Here is a 17,951-nt window from a genome sequence, read left to right on the forward strand (position 1 = left end):
GGTGTGGGAGCGGAGAGCCGGCGGTGAATCATGGTTGGACGCCGGGAAGCGTGAAGTGTAGCGAAGGTGGTGTTCGTCTGGGGGAAAGAGGAAATCCGAAGGAAATAAAATCAAAGGGAGGGGAAGTACGGACAACGGTGTGTAACACATAGCGTGGAGGGGCACTGCTCTCCTGAAGTTGCAAATCATAAAGTTTATTATTATTTAATTCTGTTAATTATAATTATTATTATCCCCCAGCTAAAAGGAGGGGTCACAGTGGCTTTCTTTTAAGACCCTGAATTTGAGGCAGTGCTCCGTGGCTCTGTGGATGTTGTAAGCTTGCGGGAAGGGGTAGATCTTAGAAGCCACCGATGATATTTGCACTCCCTCCGCTGCCCTCTGCATGCATGCACAGCCCAGCTGGTCCAATCCGTTTAAAAATCCAGTCAAGTCCCTTCCCAGAAATACATGTAAAAAACCACAATGGGCTTAGGCAGCTTGTATAGGTGGGTCTATTTATGCGCATAGAGGACTTGGATCCTTCATGATCACAAGTGGGTTTTCTTTGTATCAGCCGTGACAAAGGACAAGTGTCCGGTAGAGTAAGTTCCTTGCCCAGGATCATTTAAGAAGAGGATAGCGGAGGCAGGAATGGAGTACCAGTCCCTCCACTCCACTCTCATGAGACCCCACCTGGAGTACTGCATCCAGCTCTGGAGTCCTCAACATAAGAAAGACATGGACCTGCTGGAGCGTGTCCAGAGGAGAGCCATGACGATGAAGCCATGACGATGATCCGAGGGCTGGAACACCTCTCCTATGAGGAGAGGCTGAGAGAGTTGGGGCTGTTCAGCCTGGAGAAGAGAAGGCTCCAGGGAGACCTTAATGTGGCCTTCCAGTACCTAAAGGGGCCTACAGGAGAGCTGGGGAAGGACTTTTTACTAGGACTTGTAGTGAGAGGGCGAAGGGGAATGGCTCTAAACTGGAAGAGGGCACGTTTAGATTAAACATTAGGAAGAAGTTTTTCACTTTAAGGGTGGTGAGGCACTGGAACAGGTTGCCCAGAGAGATTGTTGAGGCCCTATCCCTGGAGGTGTTCAAGGCCAGGCTGGATGTGGCCTTGGGCAACCTGGTCTAGTGGGAGGTGTCCCTGCCCATGGCAGGGGGGTTGGAACTCAATGATCTTCAAGGTCCCTTCCAACCTAAACCATTCTATGATTCTGGGATTCTAAGGGCTGGCTCCTGTGGGTTGGACTCCACACTGGAACAGGGGAAGAGCATGAGGAGAAAGGAGAGGCAGAGAACAGTCCCTGGGGCAGCCATGGACCAGACCAGCCTCCCCAGGGCAGAGGAGACAGCAGCACCTCGAGGTGCCTGCTCAGCTGGGCCCCCGCCTCCTCAAGTAGAAGGTGAGTGGTGCAAAAGCAGGGGGATGCATAGCTTTCCTATATTCTAAAAGAGAAAAAAAAAATAATAAAAGAAATGTGTCATTAAAGCGTTTTCATCTACAGAGAGAGGATTGTGCAAAGGCAAAGAAGTGAAAGCAGCCGGCCATGACCACCTGATCAAACAGGCCATGTTTGGGTTGGGGAGCAGGGCTGGAGCCTGACACAGACTTTCCCAGAGGGAATGACCGGGGTTGCTATCAGTGGGGACAAGGCCACAGATCTAGTCATTTATTAACCATTTATATTATTTGGTTTATTCACCGTTATGCAAGAAATTGCAAAATTGTAATATACATTGTGTGCTGCAGCTTATTTGTTCTCTTTTAAAACAAACAGTGAGTTTCTCCATTGAGCCGAGGAGTTTTGCCAAAAATACCAACTTGCACATATGAGTGTAGGAATACATGGACTGGGTCAGACCAGAGGTCCATCTTGCCCAGTCCTCTGTCTCTGGCAACAGCTGCTGGTGAACATCTAGATAAAAAGTAAAAGCATGCAGTGATCTTGTCTAGCCTCCCACCTCCAGCCATCTGTGACTGGGGGAAGTCTCATCTTCCTGTTTCAAGTAGTCTTCAACTGATTTTATACAACTTCAGGTTGCCTGATAAAATGCTCATGTCTAAAATACGAACATGAAAGCTAACATTTCTGTTCCTCCAGATAGGCCAAAGTGACCAGCGGGCCCGACAGCCCCAAGCTAAGGGTGTAAAGCATCCCCTGGAGGGACCAGCACTCTGTGCAAGAATGCAGCTGATGCTACGGCACAGCCTAGTAGCTCTGAATGCAGAATAACGAGGAGGAAGTTGATGGGGCCTTTCTCTCCTGTTATTCCTTGTAATTTAGGTAAATTTATTCTGGGATCAAAATACATTACATTGCCTGAGAAATTATGATGACAATTTCACCAAAGCACAACTTTTTATCACAGGCTTGATTTTTCTCTCGTCTAGTTAAGCAGTGTTTCAAATTCCCAAGCAAACGGCAAAGAAAGACCTTCCAAGGCAGAGTTTTGTTATTTTCTGAAAACCTGAACTCGGAGAATTTACATCCGGGAAATATTTATCAGATTGTCTGATACACTCCTCATACCTCCCCCACTCAACTCCCAGATAACAGCCAAAATGCTGACTGTGTTACTTCTTCTGGCTCATTTTGCAAGATTGCAGATGAAACTAGTTTTTCCCCTTTCCCTCTAGAGGTTATTGTAGTGTCACTGAGCTTCTTTCCATAAACTCAGGCCTTGGGAATCCTTAAATAGCTAGTCTGCATCCTCACTGTTTATGATTGAAGAGTGTTTGCAAAACAACAGTCATGCCAGCCTCCCCCACAACCATTTAAACATAATCCATTCTTTATTTTTGTTCTCATAGATTGCTTCATCCAGACCTTTAAAAAAATAGGTTATTTTCCTCTCTGACTCTTCAGCAGATTTCAGGTAGGCAGTTGGCTGCAAGGCTGGATGGGAATCTCTGTATTGGGTTTACCTTTAGAGACCTGAAGGGGAAGCCCACTCTATCTATTATTGCAAAATTTGATTTCTGCACTGTTTTTTATCACCAGTTCTACCATCAGGAAGCTACAGGCAAAGACAAGACATTCTGGGTACTCCCTGAGGCACCAAAGTCCTTGAGTTGTGTAGTTACTCTTTTTTTTACAGATCTTAATTGTGCTAAAGGATGTTGGAAAATGTCTGGAGGTCAGTGCTTGCATCTGGAGAAGATATTGTGTGAGTTAGACACCAATTGAATTATTACCTGTGATTTTGGGGACTGAACTGCCTCTTAAGCTATTTTGGAAAATCCTTCTAGACACCAATCTATGCCATTAGGTATCTAAATAGTTTTGAAAAAACATCCTCTGATTTATAAGGGTCTTGGCAGATGTCAATGCGATATTTTTCAGAGTGCTGGAAATTCTGAACATATCTGCTGGATAATGAGGTTTTGAGTGCCCAGTTCCAAGCAGCTAAAAAAAAGCTCTTTGCAGAAGATACATGTTCAGATTTGGTCCCTAGAATCTGACACATCTTCAGTCTTGAAACATGATGTACGGACCAAGGTTATCCAACCCCACCCACCCTCTGAACATGTGAACGGAGCATTCTTTGCGCTGATGGAGAATAGGTTACGGTTGTATTTTAAAACGTAGCTTCCTCTCCCCCTCCCTGCCTGGCTGGAAGTGCCAAGCACTAATCTATCTTTATGCATTCATCAGGCATTTAACACTTTTGAATATCAAATTCCCCAGCTGTTTCAGATAGAGTGCTGTAAAAATAGGACAGAGAGAGAAATTCACCTGATCTTTATAGAAAGAGCTTCCTCTGGCAAGCAGAATGAATGACTGTATGGCATGAAGGTATTCACACTCAAGTAGACTGAGCTTGTCAACTCATTCTGCTCAGGACACAAAACAGCCATCGCTGAAGAACAGGGTCAGATTTCGCCTACTGACCTAGGTTTGAAAGGCAGCAACAAAATGCAGAAGTTCTGGTCTCCTTAGTAAAGCTGACTTGTATGTGCTTTACTTTATTCTCTCTTGCAGCGTCCCGTCAAGAAAGGCTTAAGCAGATGAAAAAAAATAAAAAGTTCTCTTTTTTTTTTTTTTTCCAGTAGAGAATTAACTCCTCTGAGGTCTCCTGCGAGCATACAACCTTCTCCTATGCATCGGAAGTCTCCGCAGCTGAGTATTTCCACGCCTCTGGCTCTGCAGAGCATTCAGTCGGATGGGAAGGACGGTTTTGCTGATGACATTGAGGCGTTCATTCAGTTCGTCGAGCCTTTTCCTTATCGACTGGACTTCCCTCACGAGATTGTCCACAGCTGCGGAGACAGGGCGGAGACTACAGAGAGAGTAATACAGGAGAATAATTCAGTGTTGGGAGCACTCCTGAGCACGCAAAAGAATTTACCATGGCCTTGTGTTTGTTGGTGGGGAAGTTGCAAGGAACCATTAAAAGATGTTTCCAAAGCCACCATGACCCTTGGATGGTGGGAACTCATCTGAGATGTCCCTGTCTGAACCCAGGAAGCCACGAGCTTCAGGACCAGCATTGGCGACATGCTTTTTCCATTGCCACCAAAGCACAGCTGGCTCAGCATAGAATGACAGCTGGTTTATGAGGTCCCAGAAGCACTTCACAGCACTCCTGCTTTAAGGGGGAGAGATGAAAACCATCCTGCATGGCTGGAACCAGCAGGGGTGGAGAAGAAGAGAGCAGCAATGCGTGGGATTGCCTATGAGGACTTCCCAATGAAGGGCAGGCTGCTGTGTGCCATGGTGCAGCTGTGGTTGCAGAGCTCTCTGGTCGCTCCAGGCTGTGTCTCTGCCTAAGCTGAGGGAGGGGGAGACGCAGGTTGAACATCAGGATTTGACATGGTGAGGGCTGCACGAATGCACCAGTGTGCTTGGGAGTAACCACGTCCCTTCCCTGGCAGCTCTGATGATCTTTTAATTTTACCTGATATTAATTAGTATTAATTAGCCTCACTGTTAACCAGGAGCAGACATGGAGGCTGGAGCAGTGGTTTCCATGGATGACTGTCAGTCCTCAGTATTTCTAATGGACTGGCCTGTGTCCTTACCAGCAAACTCTTAATTCAAAGCCTTATGCAGGAAACACGGCTGAATAGTCTCATTACGTCTCCCTGGATTAAAGTTAGAGCTTTCCAATTACATGACTTAATATCAGCCCTGATAATCTTAGGCACCAATGAATTTCAGCCCTGACAGTGTGAAAGTTGTGATGAATTCAGCAGCCACCATGCAGTCAGGGAGAAATCCACTTGATGCTAAAGGCCAGCATATAATCTATCAACTATATCCTCTTGAAAACCTAATTAGTATATTTTGTGTGATATTGTGTGACCTTCTGACTAGTGCCATTTCATTCTCCTAGCCTTTCCTCCTCAACTGGTTCAATGCTTAGCAGTTGTGGACAGTCTTTTCTTTTTCCTAAAGAGAAACCTGAGTTATAGAAGAGGACCACTTGCTTTAGGAACAACTCTGATTTAAATGATATTTAGGTTTCTAGCATTCCCTAATCCTCTCTCTTTCATTGCCTTTTCCACTGTATTTCTGGAAATTTTAGATTCAATTAAATTTTGTGAATGTGCTCAATTGTTAATATTTGAATTGTTATTGTTATATTGAATTGTTAATATTTGAATTGTTATTGAATTACAATATTGTTAATATTGTAATTCAAAGGGGGAAATATGAGGACATGGACTACTGAATAGCTTTCTCCGATCTGGATGTTACAGAGATTGAAATCAAAAACATCACAGGCCAAATCAACTTCTTCTCCCTGCCCTGTGGCCAAGTCCATGTGTGGATTTGTAGCACAATTCATTTTTCCAGCCTCACAAGAGTGAGGTGCCGACAACAACCTAAATTTTCTTTAGGATAATTCTTATAATACAGTCATGCAACTGAGAATGTTTCACGATAGTCAGCAGAATATTCAGTTTACTAGAGTAATCCAAGCTGCTAGCACAACAGATATCAAGACAGCGGGATTCATCTCCCCACAACTGAGCAATCTGAAAGTTCATCTTAAAGAAGATGAATCCTGCTCAAGGAAGGACACCCAGGAGAGGACTGAATCCCACCTCCAGATGAAGGGAATTACCTGGAGAACTCGGGCAGTAAAGCATTCGGGTTGTTCAGCAGGGTGTGTTTCATTTGCCAAAAGATGCCGTTTCCCCATTTCTCAAGTGTTTGAGTAATGCTGTTAATGCCTTCTATGTAGACGTTGTCAGCTAGGTTAGTAGGACATCCATGGAAGAGAGGAAAATAAACATGACAGAACAAGAAAACATGAGCCAGTGGGCTGAATTTGATTCCACTCCCATCACTTGAACTGAGTTGCAATGAAATCCCAAATATTAAACATATGGAGGATCTAAATTAAAAAGCAGATAACTCTCCCTCATACTGTAATTCTCTGCCTCTGGTTGCCCAAGTTTTATTCTGCCACTAGATACCCCAGCTGATTATTCCTCAAACTGTTTTTCTCTCCAAAAATCTCAGCAGCTTCCCAGGAATCAAGAAAGAGCACTCATGAATGAGCGCTGTGTGTCTCACTCCAAGGACACAACAGGCAAATCTTCATCCCTGAGTTAGCCAATGGCTCCCAAGCTGACCCACCACCACCACCTCTTACCGCCTTCTCTGTAGTTCCATTTCTGGTGCTGGTCCAGAAAGTCGTCCTGGGATTTACTGCAGGGCAAGAGGATGAAGAAGAGGAAAAGAGGAAGAGTCACCATGATGGCTGTTCGTAGGACCTTGACTTTCCCTTGCTCTGTGGAGACAAAAAAATGTGGCTAACTGCTTTATTTCTCTTTTTGCTCTCCTTCTCCACCTCCCATCTGTCATCCCAACACAAAATTTCTCTTTGATGATGTATTTCTTTAAAATGTTGTTTAAGTTGCTCACCCTAGCTTTTACAGAAGCACAGGGACTTTTCTTTTTCACAAGAACAAACCTCCTTAATTTTTTTCGTGCCATCGAGTGATACAGAGATGCTTCATCAACTGGCAGCAGCTAGGAAAGTAGCTTTGCTTCATACGTAGGCATGTTGGGGTAGAACTATAGCTATAAATGTTCTATGAATGTCAGGAGGAGGTACTATGAAATACAGAAATAGCTGCATCCCCACTTTACAATTAGAGAAAGCAAGGTTCAAACCAGTGAAGCAATTCATCAAGGATTTAATAGAGACCAGAATAGGAAATTGTTCTTTTTCATCTGATCCACTGACCAGTGTAATAACTGAGATGTTGCCCAGTGATGGACCCTCAAAGACAACCCTACCCCCTCCATGTACTGTCTGTACCTTGCCTTGGTGTCAGGGGGGCAGTTCCTCCTGAGTAAATCTGCAGGGTAAGCAAGACAGATACATGAACTGGATGTGAGCATTTACCTAACCTCCTCGTCTTCTGTGGAGTTTACCATCATTCCCAAGCCAATGAAAGTCAACCCTAACCTATAGACCCTCCTGGACAAGAACCATCTCTAAATGTAAGAGGATAGATCAGTGTCTCCACAGCTTACTTGTGCTAATTTAATATTCTGTCTTAATTAAGTAGTCTGTCAGTGTTGAATCTGATATTTATTTTTTTTTTAAATGTCATGAACAGCTGTTCTGGTAGAAACTGGCTGGAAATATCAATTATGCACATATTGCGCATAGCAAACAGAGAAAAATGCATTGCCAAGTTCATGGGGTTTAGTGATGATTTCAGTCATCTGTAGTCACAGTGATACAGGGGCTCATGTGAGAAACAGGCACATTGAAAAAATCCAAATTATTCCCCTGCTCAAGTACATGCATCAAAAGTGTAAGACCTCACTGCAAAATATGAGGAGATTAAATTGCTTTTTGAATACCATATAACCCTCATCTCCTAACCATCTGGGAAGAATTCAGCCACCTCAAAACCTACTAGGAGCTGTAGCAGATAAAGCAGTACATAAATAAATCCTTTTACTTTGTGCCTTTTTACATTCAATCTCTAGCCTATTTTAATTGCAACTGCAATTATTTTTCCATATATTTAAAATAGCAGTATGAATATAGTCATATTGATGGGAAATGTCATGCTACTTTAAAAATATTGCTTTCCACCTGTCAGGAGGTATTTTGTACTCAGTATTCTTCTTCTAATTGCACTATTCATTTAAAGGGAAAAAAATAAATTACCTTCTTCCTATCTCACACATACATACACCTCTTCTTCGCCCCAACCCAGAGCTGCCAAAATGAAGATCTCTAAGAAGGTTTGATGATATCACCGAGGGACATAATGGAAAGGTCTCCATGGACCTTCTTGAAACTATTTACATTGACACCACAGCTCCTCTGCCTCTCTGCTTTTCCAGATAAATACTCCAGCCTTTAGACCTTTTTTTTTTTTTCTCTCTTTCTTTTGATGACTGTGCACTGCACATGCCTTTTTAATCTTCCCTGATGGGAAAGGACTTTACAGACGCCAATATCTCTAATTGCAAATGATTTGAAAATGCTGCCAACATCAAGGAGGCAGTGTGGCTTCCCAGCTTATTTTAAAACATCCTGAAGAGATTGTCCCTTCCTTACCCTTTCCACCTCCCACCTGTTTCAGTACCCCAAGGCTGGGATACTTTGATCTTGCTGTGTTTGTTAAAAGGAGGGTGGTGATAAATTCCACCTACATCTGATACTGAAAATCCACCCTACTTGATCTCAAGTTTTTTAAAACATCAGGTGTCCAAATGAATCGTGAGACCCATACGCTCTATTTGCAGGGCCCCTCACAGACCAGTTTCTTTGTAGCTTTGCCCTCCACATTCCTGAGGGCCTATTGTAATTTATTATCATAGTAAACATCAGGTTATAATCATCTTTGAAACAGATTTCCGTATCTCAGACACTTACACAGAAACTGAGCAATCTTCCCTCTCTTAGGTGCAATTGTAGAACGCAACTGAACATTCACTAATAAGGTTTCTAGCAGAAAAAGTCTACAGGGTCATCTGTAATAGGAACCAGATCCCAAGCCCGTTGTAAATGTGTCTTCAGATCTGTTGCACTGTTGCACTGGAAAATACTGTCGGGGTAGAACATGGATTGAAAAGCAGGAAAAACTCTCTTACATCCTTGGATGAAAGCTCTTTCCTAAATCTAGAGAATAACAATAACAACATAGTAGCTTTGATATTGTTACTATTAATTACAATAATATGTCATGCTCTTTGTCAGAAAATTACATCATATTCTGCCCTTGGAGCAGGGTAGGCTCAGTGATTCACCGGAGAGTCCCTTCATGTGCAAGCAATGAAGACAGACATATTAGTCTCATTGTTACTCAATATTTTTCTTCTTCTTTTAACCTCTCAATCCCTCGTTCTGACATGACAAAAGAGCTCTGCTAGCTCTGTACCCTGAGCACGGCCCTGCCGGGATGGGCAGTTGTGCTGTTCAAGCCTGGATCCCTGCCCCAAAGCAGAGGAGTGCTCCCAGGATTTGAATCCCCATATCTGTCCCTCTCCTGTTCGTCCTTTTTTTCTTGCTGTCCCAGCATACTCCATTTCCAGTGCTTATCCATCCATGCACGCAGTGGGGAATGACAACAGAGCACTGAGATTTCACTGGTACCTGCCCCAGATTTTGCCATGCTGAGGGAAAACAAGTGATGACTTGAGTTGACAGCTGCCCATGGGCTGTGCTGCCTGCTAGGATATCATAGAATCTTAGAATCATAGAATCATAGAATGGTTTAGGTTGGAGGGGACCTTGAAGATCACCTAGTCCCACCCCCCCTGCCATAGGCAGGGACACTAGACCAGGTTGCTCCAAGCCCCATCCAACCTGGCCTTAAACACCTCCAGGGATGGGGCATCAACAACTTCTCTGGGCAACTTGTGCCAGTGCCTCACCACCCTCAAAGTGAAAAATTTCTTCCTAGTATTTAAACTAAATCTACCGTCTTCCAGTTTAAAGCCATTCCACCTCATCCTATCACTACATGCCCTTGTAAAAAGTCCTTCCCCAGCTCTCCTGTAGGCCCCTTTTAGGTACTGGAAGGCTGCTGTAACGTCTCCCTGGATCCTTCTCTTCTCCAGGCTGAACAACCCCAACTGTCTCAGCCTTTCCTCATAGGAGAGGTGCTCCAGCCCTCTGATCATCTTTGTAGCCCTCCTCTGGAGCCGCTCCAACAGGTCCATGTCCTTCTTATGTTGGGGGCTTCAGAGCTGGACGCAGTACTCCAGGGGAATTGCCTAGGTTATCCTTTCCTAGTGCCAAACACAGCTTCATTTCAGAGAGCCCTCTCTCCTCTAAAGTCTGAGGAGAACACACTGTTCTGTTACAGACGTGTGATATACTGCATTACGATTCAGAGCTTGCCTGCCCCTTATATATCAAGAGGGATTGAAACGTTTCCCTCCACTTCTGACTGCTCTAAACACATACACTCTCCTGATGTACATGTACATCCCAGTGTGTTAGCTCAAACTTATACTTGCTTTGAGACGAGGATTTTTTTGATTAGAGTTAGCAATCACTGTAGTGATACCTAAAATGAAGGATTTTTTGCTGCTATGTTGGACTGCAAATGAATTAGCTTTGTGGGTTTTGTTTGAGACCCTTTTCCCTCTCATAATTTTCCCAAGTTCCTTTTGAGCTACTTTCAAACTAAAGCTGAAGAGTGATATTGGGTTTTGGGTTATTTGCAGAGAAATAAAATACGCTTTTAAATGAATCAGGGAGTTTGATCTCAGGTAAATCATAAATACATAAAATGTAGCTCTCACTTAAATGGTAATGGATATTTAAACATCAAAGTAAGTTTAAGATTCTCAATTTTGTAAAGGATCTCAGTAGATAATAAAGGTATTTTTGCAGACTGTTGGAATTTCTGTCTTTATTTCCATATGCAATATTTTAAGAATACTTTAAGGTTATATTACTTACACACACCCAACTAAAATGTTGTGTTTTATGTATAAAATCAAAGAAGGTTTAGGTGCTATAAACCAAACAGCTTCACATTAAAAAAACATAGAGTAGCTGCACACAATTTCTCAGTTAATGCCAGTTCTGCCAGAGCTCCCAGGCTGGGATCCTGAAAAGACTCTGAGCTTTTAGACGAGAAAGCTGCCAAGACTGCGAGTCCAGAACAATCAAAGAATTTGCAAGCTCTACTTGCAAAGCGGATGGCATTTGTTAGCTCTCCAAGCAAAAAAAAAAAAAAAAAAAAAATCAGGGTAATATAAACATTAGCATATGCTTGTAGTATTATGTAATGGAGGAAAGATCAAGAAAAATGCCAAAAGCAATTTTAAAAATTGGATCCTACAGTATTAACGCAGCCACAGTGGTACAGCTACAATATCACCTGTTTCAAAAGTCCTTGTTAAAAATCCATTGTAATGTATTATATTTTGGTTTATATGTATGTGGGTACAATGCTATATGTTGGTACATGCACACACCCGGCTTTGGGTTATGTAGGAATAACAGTATCTTGACTTTTTCAAGTTTGGCAACATATTTGAATTAAATAGTGCTTTTGCATATAATTTAAGAGTTACACTGCTCATTTTCTACATGGATGTTGTGTGAAAGCAAGGAGCGCCTGAATCCCCCAAACAGCCTGACCATCCTGCTAAACAAAGGGATCTGATTGACAGCCCCGATGACTGACAGCTCGGGTGATGCTGTTGCCAGCAGGCAGGCATAGTGATGCTAAAGAAGAAGGGGGGGGGAAAAAAGCCATCCAGATGCAAAGCACACACCTACTGCAAATCACAACATTAGTAAAGTACTGTTGGTTTTGAGAAGGTAATATACACCTTCTGCCTCTTCTCCACGTGTACCTGCTTTTTCAGCATATGTCTTATCTCCATCTGTCTCTCATTTGGAGCTTGGTGCTCCCTCTTAAGAAGTTTCCTCCCTCCCCATGGATAGGCACCCATGGACTTTGCACTCTCGGTGATTCTGTCTGCCTGTCTCCAAGGATTTGCTCACTCTTCCTTTCTCCCTCCTTCTTTCACTCTGCACACCCCTGTTCTCTGGAAATGTAGGTAGCAATTCTCCAACCTCCAAGTCCATGCCAGTCTGCACAAGTTCCCTCATCTCCTGGTTCTTCCCACAGGTGTCTTTAGAATCCCTCAACCCAAGAAGCTCTTTCCGAAGTGCATGGATGTGTGTCCTCCAGAGGAAGAAACAAAACATTCCTGGGGAAGAAGGCAGAGAATTGCATACAAGCATTACCTGTGCTCTTGAGGCCAGTCCTTCTGTGATGAGGCTTCCAAATCTCTGCCTCCCTGCTCCTCTTCTCCTCACCACCCCCTCTGCATTTCAGCTTGCAATGAGTGACGTGTCCCTCTTCATTTCCCTGTTTCCACAGACTTTCCGTGGAGCCTCCTCCAGCTGTACCTCTTCTACCCCTCCCTCCCACTCCTGCAAGCGAGCCATCTCCCCCCACACATGGGAGCCTTATGGGAAGGAGAGCCTGGGTGATGGAGCCCCTCTTGAAAGCAGCTCCATCTGCAAGGACACCCGTATATCTTTGCCCCCGGTTCTTTTGGGCAGCTCTCAACCGCTGGCTCTCCTGCACAGCTGTATGACTTCTCTTACTAGTCACAGTTTCCACTATGCAGCTCTCCTCTCTGGCTGCTTGAACCCTCCGGCCATCCAGCCATGAATTTGTTCACCGCGTTGTTCCTGCCTTTTAACAAACATGCCAATTAATTCCCTGCTGATTAGTTCATTCCCGATGCACTCTGCCAAATCTATTTCTGGTGGAATAAATAAGGAGGGGATGAATCGGCTGCAGTGTTGTTATTTTTTTGTCCCCCCTGCCCCCCTCCCCCAGGTCCGTGCCTGCCAAATCAAACAGGCTCAGATCTGGTCAGTACTCGATAAAGAGATTTCTGAAGAAACACAAGGTGTTAAAGGGATGATTTTTTGTAAAGCAGGAGGCGGACCCCTGACTCTGGTCCTGTTTCCGTGTCAGACTGACATTTTGCCGTGCTTTGAGAGGATGTGCAGCCGCGACAGCCTGAATCTGCACAACTGCTGCACACCCAGGCTCATGACTAGACCCATGGCACTGCTTGTGAGTGCCTTGGCCAAATCTGCATTCTTCCTGATATTACTTCTCCAGTATCAGCTGGCAACAACACCCTCTCTGTTTCCTGACCAGCCTATTCTTATTTAACTCCATTTTCCATGGCCAAAATGTCTGCACTCAGCAGTGAGAAAAAAAGATGCTTTTCTCACAGGGCTGAAGGACTGTCCAGCCGCTCAGAACAAATGCAAACACCCAGAGTGAAGGAGCCAGAGGATATGCACAAGTGTTACAGACAGCGCAGTTACAAACACAGTATTATGATTGCAACAGAGCGATGCTGGTTTGCCCCAGGTGAGGAGCCGATTGGGAGGAAAGCTGAGTGGCATCCTTCTAAGTGCAGCCCATAAACATCAGCCAGCACTGTCATTTAGTCAGCCACTTAAATCCACTCAAGAGAAAGGTCCAACCGGGACCACACTCAGGGGTATCTCTTTCTCTGATACCAGAAGCATGTGGGTTTGGCTGCTCCTGCTCCCCTAGTCCCACTGGCTCTGTGGCAGGGAAATTTCTGAGAAGACCGCCTTGTTTATGGAGCCTTGCCACTGAAGCAGCAGGACACTCATTTGCAAAGTTATAAAACACCAGTTTTCAAAAGCAGCCCACAATATACGGGCTTAACACAGACCAGCCTCCGGAGGAACTGGAAACGTATTTTTTCAAGGCTCAAACAAGCAAACAAAATGTCCAGGCAACAGGAAAATAACCCAAACAATCATCAGTCTCCAGCTGTTCCCCATTCAGCACACAGCAAAGAGTCCTGCTATGCTGCCATTGCAGCTCCCTGCGAAGAGGAAACGAACTGCTAATGGTCAGCGTGGGATGGGGGATGCTGGATAGAAGAACGCTCCGAGCAAGAAGCTCTCCACAGCACGGCCCAGAGACCCCAGCTTAGCAAACCTGACAGGGAAACCCACACAGGCACAGCAATGCGCTCCTGAAACCCTGGTCCAAATCCAACTGGTGCTGGTGAAGGGTTGCCAGTGTGTACCCGATGTCCAGGTTTCGTGCTGGTGACGTGCTACCTCTGGAGCATGTACCACAGAAATTCCCCATAACCTGTGCCTCCTCAGGGATTAGTAGGAGGGGCAGGACAGGAGGGAGCTGTAGCACTTCTCTTCCCTGTCTGCTGCCTGCTACCATCCACATTCCCAGTGATGTGAAAGGAGCACTTCCCAGCCCACCATCACCACCATGGCTGCAGATAGGGATGACCAGCGCCCACACGCCATCACTGTACCACACTAAGCAGAGACCGGGAACTTTAATACAACCAAATAACAAGAAACTCCCTTTTTTTTTTTTTTTTTTTGTTGTCACATCTCCGTGACTGTGTTGTAAGCAACTGCAGGGTGTTCAATCTGCTCTCCGGTTTTTTGTTGCCACATCTCCGTGACTGTGTTGTAAGCAACTGCAGGGTGTTCAATCTGCTCTCCGGCGTGAGGACTGCTGCTTGCAGTCCATTTTCTAAACTTGAGTAGCCTCAGCATGAAGCTCGCTTGTCATATGCAAACAGGCTATTGCACATGTCTGTCTGTGGCTCTCTCAGGACACACAAGAGTTCCGAGACAGCAAAATCCCTCTGGGCAAGAACAACCTCTGCAGAAACTGTGCTTATTTTCCCAGACCCCGAGATAGCCTGCAGCCTTTGGGCAGGTGCAGATTTAGCGAACTGAGGGCAAAAGGGGCTCAAACCCTCCATGTAACCCCTTGTGCCTTGCAGATTGTTTGCGCCCAGGGCCATGTGGAATTGCAGCAGCTGTGAGGGTCTCCTCAACGCTGCTGCTGGGTCAGGCCCTGGCTGCCATAGACACACTGAGCCAAAATACCCACAGAGTGCAAAAACTGGGCACCGTGAGTGAGATGGAGCTGCAGAGGAATTCCTGACACCTCCCAGGGACAAGAGGGCAGTCTGGGTCTGAGATGTGAACAGCTGTAGGGCTGGAGACCTTTTAAAAATACACACATGAGCCACCAGGGATTTCAGTAAAGCTCTGAAGTGCCACAGATGCTCCTGTGCAATTATTAGGATTATCAGTCTTTGGAGCTGCCCCACAGACGGACGGCCACTACTGGGCTCTGCCTCGCTTCAGCCCCATGCACAAGCTGGAGAGCAGCTCCTCTCTCCCCAGCCTGGCTTACAGGGCCAGTCACCTCCCCCACCGCAGTGCCCATTCTCTGCCTGCCCCTGCACAAACCGCCATTGCTTCGAGGCGGCTGCAGCTACTTCTTCCTCACATCACACCAAGGCAAGTGCTGAGTACCTGTGAAGTGTTTGCTCTGCCTTCTGGTACCACCTCATGCTTGGTCTGGGCTGCTGCAAATCAGTGCATGAAATGTCTCTGTTGCACGAGGCTTCCTCCCTCGTCCAGCTGGGATGACAGCAAGGGCTGTCTGCGTGTCACTGCTCCAGGCATGGGCACCTGAAGGAGGACTCAGATCGCCCATGGCATGGCCATGAGCTCATGCAGGGAGGCAAGGCTGTCAGGGGGAGCCACAGAGAACAACGGGGGACACAGGCCTGGCACTGAGACCTTACACAGCACTTCACCACACGCATCTAATCAGGTGTGACCCACCTGGTTAGAGGGAAGAGGGTAACTCCCAAGGGTGCACCAAGGTGTATGGTTGGTGCTGGGCAGTTTGCAGGACTTTGCAGCAGGAACTGCCTCCCCTTGTGCATAATATACCCTCTCAGTGTCTACCTTCTCCTTCTCTTCATTTATTGCTCCTCCAGTTCACACTTCCCTCCAAGCTCACAGCCACAGCACTGCCAGCACTGGCAGAACACCACCGGGACTGGGGAGTCTCTAGGGGTGGACCCATCAGGGGTTTGGTTGGGGCAGTCCCCACCATAGTAACTCCCTCAACTGACACACAGCATGCGTGCCCTGCGACAGCATATGGGGACACCACACAGCCTCGGGACTGCACCGCTGAAACCTTCGTAGAGCTCCCACCATCTTTTGGCCTTTTGCTCATGCTGGGGTGTACAAAGGGCTGGCACTGGTTTTACTGGCTGAGCTCATTAGAAACTCTGCAATCTTCTGCACTATTTAAAACTGCCTGAAGTGTGCTGGCTGTAGGTAGCAGCAAACTTGGGAGCATTTTGCACCTGCTAGAAATGTTATCGTGACTTATCCTGGGTTTACTTGCTTGTGTTGTTTCTTCCTGTTATCCTCCACTGCTTGATTGAACTTTATTTTGTTGTTTGAACAAACATTTCATATGTATTGCAATATCTGCTCCTGTGTGAGTCTTCAGTCATGGAGGGACTCAGACAGGCATGGGAGGAAAGAGGATAGTGCTCCTGGCCCAGTCCATGTAGCCATGCAAAGAAGAAGGGCAGGACAAGAAGAACGGGACAAGAAGAACAGGTAAAAGCATTAGCGTAGCGCTAACAGAATTGCAAAGATGCAAATTATTTCTTCCCTCCGGACACCTGGAGGAAGGGACAGCTGAGAATAGCTCCTGTCCCAGCAGCTCATCAGGAGGCGATTGCCCCTCTGATCTTGCGGCAGAACTGCATGTGCAGTCACTCCATCGTGCAGCTCTGCCTGAGTGATCTGCTCTAGCTTGAGGACCTTCAATAACAGTGTTTAATGTGGGCCCTTTCTGTACCAAGGAGCAACCAGAGGTGTTCTTGTGCGGGCAGGCTGGAGAAGGCTGTAATTTCTGGCAGAAAAGCGGCAAGAAGCGAGGCAGTGGGGTGTGGGGCCTTACCAGTTAACCCTTCCCCATTGCAGCCCAACCCAGACCTCTTTCTCCATTTGTTCACATTAGCCCCATCTTTTACTAAGCGATTGGCAGCTGCACAAGGGGAATCAGTGTACAAAAAGGGCAGCGCTTTTCACTTGTGGGACATTCAGTGTAGGCTGGTCCAGTGGCTGAAGTGGAAGAAAACTGAACAAACTGATTGCAAGGGTGGAGGGGCGTTATGCATGGCCTGTCCCCGAAATAAATAGAGGGGGAAAAGAGAAGATAGCTGCAACCTGGGTGCAGGGCTAGAGTGTGTTATTTGGGATTTCTGGACAAGGCAGCTGTCCCCACATATTGTGTTCCTGCTGCTTTCAAGGAACATCATCATTTCTCTCCTTTCGTGTGGAGCGACAGCAAGAAGTTACTGAAAGAGGTGACACTGAAAAGGTTTCCTTATGGTGTGTCCCACCATTTTTGAGCCAAGCTCAAAGTCTTCTGCGCTGGTCCTGTTAGGTGGACCCTGGATATCACTACAATTTGTGTAGGTCAGATGAATGTTGCATATGTGTATGGCAATGCCAACACACCGGTGTTTCAAAGGGCATGAGTCAGGTCAAACAATCAGCCATCCAGCAGGGCACAGCAAATTTACCTCAGGCAGGGTCTTCACCCTACACAGGACAGCAGATGCCAGTGTGGGCAGAGAGGGCTTGCACAGGCTTAATGCTGATGAGGGGCTGGTGACTGTGGATCTTCAGGCTTTTTGGTCCGCAACGTTTTTCTAAATGATGGCACTGTGTCGTGGTTTGGCCTCAGCCAGCAACAAAGAACCACGCAGCCGCTCACACAACTCCCACAGTCGTGGAAAAAGAAAATGACAGGGCCAAACTCGTGGGTTAAAAGAGTGCAATTTAACAGAACAGCAAAAGGAAAAGACAAAAACGCGATTACAGTACCGCCGCGAAGCGCACCGACCGGCCCCGCACCGCTGCAGCCCACCCCCGAGTGGCGACTCCTCTCCTCGCCCCGGCTAGCTCCTCTTATAGCCCGGGCATGGGTCACGTGGTATGGAATACCTGCCCCCTGCCGGCTCCTGGGGAGATTAACCCCATCCCTGCCGGAACCAGGACATTATCCACCCCTTATTCCATACCATCTGTGTCATGCCCAGATCTTACAGTTCCCATAGTCTGTGGGCCATACCTCC

General features: G+C 46.1%; 1 long non-coding RNA gene across 1 annotated transcript; it reads right to left on the bottom strand.

Moving 5' to 3' along the window:
* Window positions 1-4,038: 4,038 nt before the first annotated feature.
* On the bottom strand, window positions 4,039-12,337 carry LOC104295463. The gene is made up of 5 exons (XR_717932.1): window positions 12,187-12,337; window positions 8,848-9,019; window positions 6,595-6,732; window positions 6,061-6,190; window positions 4,039-4,269 (listed from the first exon to the last, which is right to left on the bottom strand). It is a non-coding gene; the product is annotated as an uncharacterized LOC104295463 (long non-coding RNA).
* Window positions 12,338-17,951: the final 5,614 nt, after the last annotated feature.

Source organism: Charadrius vociferus, unplaced genomic scaffold (genome assembly GCF_000708025.1).
Source record: "Charadrius vociferus isolate BGI_N301 unplaced genomic scaffold, ASM70802v2 scaffold251, whole genome shotgun sequence".
Taxonomy (NCBI): domain Eukaryota; kingdom Metazoa; phylum Chordata; class Aves; order Charadriiformes; family Charadriidae; genus Charadrius; species Charadrius vociferus.